An 8422-nucleotide genomic window follows, 5' to 3' on the forward strand; every position below is an offset into this window, starting at 1 on the left:
TCAAAGTAAATTTAAATATGGGAATTTATAATTGCTTTTCCACACCACCGCTGAGGTTGCAATAAAGGCGCGTTACCGATTTTTTGGGTGTTCGGTTCCCCTTGAGGCCTATTTTCACCCATATAAAGCAAATATTCTAAATATGTACACATGCACATTAATAGATAAGAATAACAGTGTCTAAACAGTACTACTTGTACTTGTAGAAAATTAAAATATGAGATGCCATTGAAAATTCAGTTACAATGGGTAAGAACATAAACGTAAAATATATCAATAAACATACATATATGCACAACTTTGAAGTAGTTACGGAATTTAAATTATAATACATATACATAACTCCCCCACGGTGACAGATTCTAATTTTATATGTAAAAAAGTACAAGGAGCAATCAAGAACTACGTGAGACGTAGTTGAACCCTCTCTGAAGCCGAGGCAACCTTCGACGACGTAGTCCAGCCTGCACAGTTGCTCGGTTGTCACTACGCGTAGGATGTTCGCCCTGGCCCGAGGAGGGGTCAACCATCTCGTTTAATGGAAGTTGTTGCGGAGTCGGTTTCACCGCCATCACTTCGGCAGCTTTCGAGACTGGGATGACCTCGTGCCAGCTTTCAGCCTGCCCAGTGGCCTTGCTGGAGGATGAGCAGGAGTCCAGGTTGATTTCTGCCGAGGCATCTGTTGCTTTCCCCGCCTCCGTCTCAACACTCTGCGGCTCCTTCGTAGGCGAAGTGCCCCTCAGATTTAATTTTATGTGGCCGAATCTGTAGGCTATCCAACCATTCACCGCAGCGAGTCTCGTCATTGATACGTGGTCAATGAGTAGTACCAAATGTACAAACTGACCACTTCTCAGCCTATGCGATATCTTCCAGCTAGCGGTCGAAATGCGATTCTGAGCAGTCATGGTGTTCAGAATCTTCTCGTTACTGAGCTGGAGACTTTGGGGGAAATATCCTCGGATTACGTGAGTTCGAGGGAACTCATTTTCCTCCGCAAGGTTAACGTCCAAGCCACACTTGGTCTTGATAACCTGGCCGTTCGATTTTAACCACGTCACTGTTTGAGCGTTCGTGCAGACGACAAGAAGCCACCCAGCTCGAGAGACGCAACTTTCGAACTCGGGCCTTACGTCGGCGCTCGAATTCCCAATCGCGACGTCTATTATTGTCTCTTGAAGCAGTGCCAGTTGCTCTACTGTCAAAGAATTGTTGACTGAGTCAACCGGAACAAAACCCAAGTTTACGCTACTTACCACCCGGCTAAAGGTGGCTTTTGCGGGCCCCATGTGAGCCGGTCTGGGTTTTTTCGTGACATTGTCACTGGGTGATTGCTCCTTGGAGCGAATACGTTTCAACTTCCCAGTGGTCGTTGACGTACTTTTGACCATTTTTAAGGCTTCCTCCCTAGACTTGCCTTTGCCTAGGGCACGCCTGAAAATCCTGCGCTCTTTCGAATTGAAATAAACAAAGCTGGACTTGGGGTCCAGCTTCACTTTTTCCAGCATTGTACCTATTTCTGTAAGCCCTGACTCAGAATCCGAGAATAACTCAGACTTCATTCGGACGCACGATGCACCTGACGAAACATTGCATGCTTCTCCTTTGACGTGCCCAATGGCTCCGTCAGAGGAGGTTGAGAGCAGCCCAAAGGCTGCAGTGAGTGATGATTTCTGAGCATCATCTGGCTCATCTAAATTTGGTTTATTTTTATTTGAATTCATTTTCTTCCCACGAGTGAAGGGGAAAAGGGAAAAGTACGCCGCGATAATCCCGATCCCACGGTAAGTCTAGTTGAAACTGGAGAGCGACCGGTATCCAGAGTTCGCATATTAACGACCAGGCTCCCCCCCTGGCCATGCATCGATCGGCATACGCTGTTCCACCTTGGAGTTGGGGTAATTTTTGTGAGAGGAAAAGGCAGCTCAGTGGGCAATCTGAGAAACGGTAGGAGACCAAAGTCAGCTCCGTCCTCAGACTGTCCCCTAATACTAGCCTCTTCCTCCCGGGAGTTTTCTTCTCCCCGCCCGACTACCACTAGCCAGCACTATAGCCAGAGACATGACCGTAGCTATAGCCTGTTTCCATCCGCCCCCGCGTGGAGAGTGTAGCCGCACTTCCGGCAGTGCATGCAGACGGAAGACACCCCCAAAGGAGTGAGAACCGTCCGCACACCTGTCGGCTGACGGCCCAGGAAATATGTCGAAAAAACAACAAAAAGAAAGTTAAGTATTCAAAAAAACAAAAAAAAAACATGTGCGACGTTTCGTGAATCCCACTATTATGTTTGCCTTAGCGGTATTTTACACTCAAAAATTTTATGTTTTCAAAGTAAGATTGCTTTGCCTCTTTATTAAAGCAGTTAATCAAACAATAAGTTCTAATTCTTATAAACAAGGACTTTGTAATATCTGGATTACAATTTTCTCAGCAAAAATATGGCTCTACCTCAACCATCTTTTCAAATAAAATTTGAGAAAACCCAATCATATAGCAAGTCGAATCAAAGTGATCGGTGAATATGTTTTCAAGCTTTGAAATGAAATCTATGAATTCCTTTGGAGGCTTAACAAGATTGCTATTACTGAACTGTTTTTCTCTAGTAAAGTAGAAATCCTTTTCAGTGATAAAACCATCGAACCTTGGGAGAGGTATTAAACAACTATGCATTTTAAAATATTTAAAATATAAGTAGCCACAAAAATAGACAAAAGCACTGCGATGAAGGAAACTACTTTCATTTACTTCAACCGATACATCAATTTGAACATTTTGAAAGGAGTGTAAGGAAGGCCTAGGCAAATCTTGAAAAATTTGCCAAGACGTATCTCTAACCAGAGCGTCATTACATGCATTTTGGAGGGTACTACTAGAAACTGATTCCCACTGATCCTAGGGCACGAGTTCGCAATTTCCCTTGTCAACACATCGAATATAGCCTATGCCCCAGGCTTGTCTAAAAAGTTATGAGAAACGCTGTGGAGTTATTCTCACGTCAAATCCCCCACCTCTTCGTATATGCCCGAAAAAGTTTTCTATCTTATCCTGGCATAACTTCCTAGTCATTAAATGGGTGCAACCTTGGTGTGACCAAAAGCTCCACAACTGTCGTAAACTATTAATGTTAAGGAGCCAACCTTTAATGAAACAAAAGGTATTGGTGATATCACGACCCAAATTATCATGGACTTTCATTGAATTAAGGAACTGTTCGGCCTCCTCAAGAAAACTTAATTGGTCCGCACTTGCTGAAAATTGCTGTTTGAAATTACCCGTTGCTCCAAACACGAGACTATTGAAAATATTGAACAACTTATCAAAAAAAGAACAAACTCGGCTGTATTGAAAAAAGATGGAGACTCTGAATTATCTAAATACCCGGAGCTGTAGATAGCAAACATTGCACTTGCCACAGAATTACTGAAAACCTGAGAAGCTAGCTGCACGCTCATTTTATTAAAAGGCTTAGGTCTAACATGTGCCGGTGTCAATTTATGAGTGCAGGAATTGTCATAATTGCCGCCTTTTTCATATACATGGATGATATGCATCCAGTCCACGGGTCGGCCATGAAAACTAACTCTATTTTTCTGGTTTTCTAAGCAATTCCTTGTACTCTTCAGGAGATGGGGAGAATCGAAGAAATAAAAGATTTTCTCGCCATTAACTTGAAAAAATGGTCTGTCTTTCGTAACTCCTACTATCCTAGAAAAGCTCATGAAGTTGGAGCCTTGGTCACAACCACATGATCAAGTGAATTTCAGCGGAATAGCTGCGCTTGATTGTGTTGGCATAACAAAAATGAAAATAGTGGAAAAAAGCAAACGATAATTTACAAGGCGTACTTAGCACGGTGCATAGGCAACTGGCTGAGTCAGTGGGATCGTCGGTTCGAATCCTACTGAAAGAAGTCTGATGAGGAAATGTGGTAATTTCCGAAATAGCTATCACTTCTACCATTTTTTCACATTATAGTTGCTTTTCCACAATAAAAATTTTCATTTAAAACGGCCTCGAGCTCAATATAAATTGTTGAATATAATTGTTATAAAGGTAAAAAAAAAATAACAAAAAAAACAAATTTTAAACTAATATTTTTCGTAAAACTCAATTTTTTTAACATGTTTTAAATTTCATTTGTGCCACAACTCGCGTTTAAGTTGCAATGTCAAATCAAAAAATCTAAAGAATAGAAACTTGAAAAAAGTATAACACGACAACCCGGATCGAAAATTTAAACTTCAAAAAATGATGCAACAGCTTCACAGAACCCTGAAGTTGCTTCACAAAACCCATTCTAACGTCAGTTGGACTTTAATACATATGCACATACATACATTAAAGTGGTCCAAAAATGTATGTAAAAATAAAAAGGTCGGATTTTTAATGCCGGCACCCCCTAGGATTGTTCTATATCGAAAAAAAAAACTAAAAATAGGGAGTGCTCAAAGTTTTCCATGTATTTTATATGGGGAAAAAACAATTTTTCGTAGAAATAGTATAGAATTCTTGAAAATCAACAGTTTTCGATCGGCAAACTTTTCTTATCTTCAGGCGATTCCCAGTAATAATACGCAATTGTCTCTTTAACCATTTTTTCATAGTAACTATATTTTATAGGTCCTCCAAAACCCCTAGAAAATGCAATGGAAAAATCTTTAATCATAAAAAATGTTAAATAAACAATTGGATATTAATACTGGAAGTCTCCTGAAGAGAACCACAGTTTTCCAATTGAAAAATATTGATTTTTAAGAGTTTTATACCATTTCTACGAAAAATGGTTTTTTCTCCATATAAAATACATGGAAAACTTTGAGCGCTTTGAGCACCCCCTAAATATTTTTTGATTTCAAAATAAAAAAATACGGTTATATTTTTTTCGATACAGAACAATCCTAGGGGTGCCGGCATTAAAATTCCAACTTAATTTTTTTGGACCACTCTACTGTACATACATACATACATATAGCAGCAGTTAATTTCATTTAAAGAAATGGGGTGTCGTCGATTTCCGCTGTAGCGTATGTAAATAGTGCAAATATTTAGGCGCAATATTTAACGTCTTCTAATTGTATCTCCTTGATATGATGCCTACAACGAGGTTCATATCTAGACTAAGTTTATATCTAGAATTTGCCATAAATAGCTTTGCGATATTTATGGTATAAATGGTGGTCTGGACATACTACATTGCAAGTTGAGAAAAGCGTTGTAAAAAGCTGTTAAGTGAAGATCACACGATTTGTACATTTTGGCAGTGAAAGAGTGGTGTTGTTTAGAAATTTGCGTTCAGCTCAATAAAAGAAATTCCGAACAACACCACTTAAGATGAAGACAAACATAGGGAGCTGCGAAAATCTTAAAAATTTAAAGATAACATAAGTGCATAGCATAGATCAGTTGCGGAGTATCGCATTTTCGACATTTATTTACTGTACCACTCAAACTCAATAATACTAACGAAATCTACCGCCACCGCAATCACCGCAAGCTCAAATGATGTCGTGTTTGAGTGTTTTGTGCTCGATCAAAGCGTCGTTACTGCATAGTGTGGCACCGCATTTTCATGTCGGCTACGGTTATGCCAGAGATGGACAAATTTAATTTTAATTTTTACCATGGGAGTAGATGTATATATATATATATTTAAAACTTTAAAGCCGTTTTTCTCGAGTTTTTAGTTTTTTGAGTTACGATAGTATTGAAGTAAATAAGCGATAGGTATGATATGTACATTAGGGTGGCCCTTATTTTTAAAAGTAAAAAATGTTTAGCTCCCAATCTCTAATTTTATTTGAATAGCTAAAAATATGATATGTGCAAAATTTTGGAATGATCGGACAAGTTTTAGGCGACCCTCATCGACCTTGAAGTTTTCAGATATATTACGTAGGTATGTAGGTACGTATCAGCATAATCTAATGCCGTATAAGTTTTTATCACTGCCTTATACACTTAGGGCCTTCTTTATCTATATATATAAAAGTGAATGTCTGTTTGTTTATTACCTTATAACTTTTGAACCGCGGCACGGAATCGCACGAAACTTTGCATAGTTATTTGTTTTTACCCCGGGAAGGTTAAAGGCATAGAGAAAAATGGGCAGTACTGGAAAAGAGGGTGTGGCACCTCCTATACTAACTAAAATTTCAATGTTGTATATCTCTTGAAATATTTGTGGTAGAGCATTGGAACATGCTGTCGAGATAAATAAAATTAATTCTATACTAATGGGAAAAACTGGGCGGTATTGAAAAGGGCGGAGTGGCACCTTCCATAGGCGTGAGTTAGTTTAATCAGTTCTAACTTCGGAACCTTTAGTCACATGAACTCGAAATTTGGTATGCAGACATATCTATGGTAGGTGCTTATAGTAAGGTATATATAAATTAGTTTGTAAAAGGGGGCGCAGCAAATAACATGGACTTGGAATTTTTTATCAGCCATAACTTCGGAACCACAAGTCACATGGCCCCTTTAATTAATTCTGATGTGGGGTGAAACCGGCGGGTAACAGCTAGTAAAAAATAAAATAGGTTTATAGAATTCTATAAAGTGACATTTTCTTACAAATTTTAGATTTATAAAGTAGTTAAAGTTTTCTTTATTTTTTATAAATTTGGGTGGTAGTAATTAATTTTTCTTTTTTATCCGTAAATCACAAGCCTCCTTGCATATTTATTTTAAAATTCAGAAATTTGCATGTAGGTCTTCTTTTAAAAAAATATAAAGCAAGTCGATTTGTCAATGCCGCGGAATACCCTATTCATAGGTAACTGTTAAATTGGTAATGTTCGGTTTCGACCGAAGTAGGCTAATTTTTCAACTTAACTATATTGTTAGCGAATTTGCAAATCGTACTTACCATTACTATTACCTATTACTTTGTTATGAAAATTTATTCGTTAATTTAAAATTTCCTTGTGGGTAAATGTACGATCACTGGATTGCGCCCTTTTCAGTAATTAAAACGCACTTTTACAATTTTGCAACGAAATTGCAGTTTATTTCACACGTAAATGTTAATGCTTCAGGATTTTTCGGTTAATACTAATTCGCAATTAGTTATCGCTCGTCACTTATATGTTGACACTTCCGTGTTTTTTTTTTTTTTTTGATTAGCTGCACTGCTCAAGTGCTCGTGCTTTTAAACTAAGAGTCGTAAATTTTGCAATTAATTCGTTGATAAGGCTTGAGAAAAGCACACACCATAAAACAATGATTTTCTAAGAATAAAATTGGGCTGATTGGGCATTTTAATTTGGAAAACTCGACATTAAAAATGGCAGGTTCTTCAAACAGAAACAACTTTAATGTATCTCTCGTCGGCTGTATTTCAAATCAAATTGTAGGAGCCAAACTACCATCAAACCGACAAGTTTTACGTGTTTTTTTTATAATGTAAGAATTGTAAATCTTACAACTAAAGAAAGCGCAGCACTGGTTGTTCAGGAAGTTTCAATTTTTTGGAAAAAAGCGCGTATACCTACAAAACGAGCCGACCACTGCGTTGCAAAGCTATTAAAATATTACGATGAATGGAAGAATCTTCAAAAAAATATCACAAGAAATACAGGCAAACAAAAGGAAAAATGTGACATTTTTAAAGAAAACTTGGATGATTTATTTGATATAGCGCATTGAGACGCTTTTGGACTTATGAAAATAGAAGAAGACAAGATATTTTTATTTTATTTAAAATAAACTGAGACACGCTGCAATGGAAACTGCCCGAAGGAAAAGAACCTATGAGAAAATGGAAAATTTATCACATGCAGATCAATTACTTAGTGACTACTCAACATCAACCAGTGAGGATAATGAGGATGACGGGAGTATTGTGTCCAGCAATCAAAGAAAATATGAAACAGCTAAGGTCGAAGACGGAACATTTGGTTCTCGAGGTTCATCACAATGTCTTACAATGTCTTGCAAAATTTCAGACAGAAATGCAGTATTTATTTTAATGGCTGCTGCAGAAGCTTTTGAGTGCAATGCCGAAAGTTTTATAATAAATCGTACTTATTTTCAAAGACTGAGGAAGCAATTCAGAGATACAAGAAACACCGAAATTCGAGAGGAATTCAAATGTAATGGGAGCGATGAAATGGTATTACATTGGGACGGAAAGCTGGTTCCTGCACTTGTTGGTTCTGAGAAAGTTGATAGATTGGCAATTATTTTAAGCTTCAATGATAAAGAACAGTTATTAGGAGTCCCTGAAATCTCACCGTCTTCAGGAGAAGAGCAGGCAATGGCGGTTTATGAAGCGGGGGAACAATGGGGTCTTACTGACAAAATTCAGGCACTTTGTTGTGACACAACAGCAAGCAACACAGGCCGTCTAAATGGTGCTTGTGTTAATATAGAAAAATTCTTCGGACGCGATCTCTTATATCTCCCTTGCCGTCATCATATT

Source organism: Rhagoletis pomonella, unplaced genomic scaffold, assembly GCF_013731165.1.
Source record: "Rhagoletis pomonella isolate Grant_MI unplaced genomic scaffold, Rhpom_1.0 Rhpom_scaffold_00009, whole genome shotgun sequence".
In the NCBI taxonomy this organism is placed as follows: Eukaryota; Metazoa; Arthropoda; class Insecta; order Diptera; family Tephritidae; genus Rhagoletis; species Rhagoletis pomonella.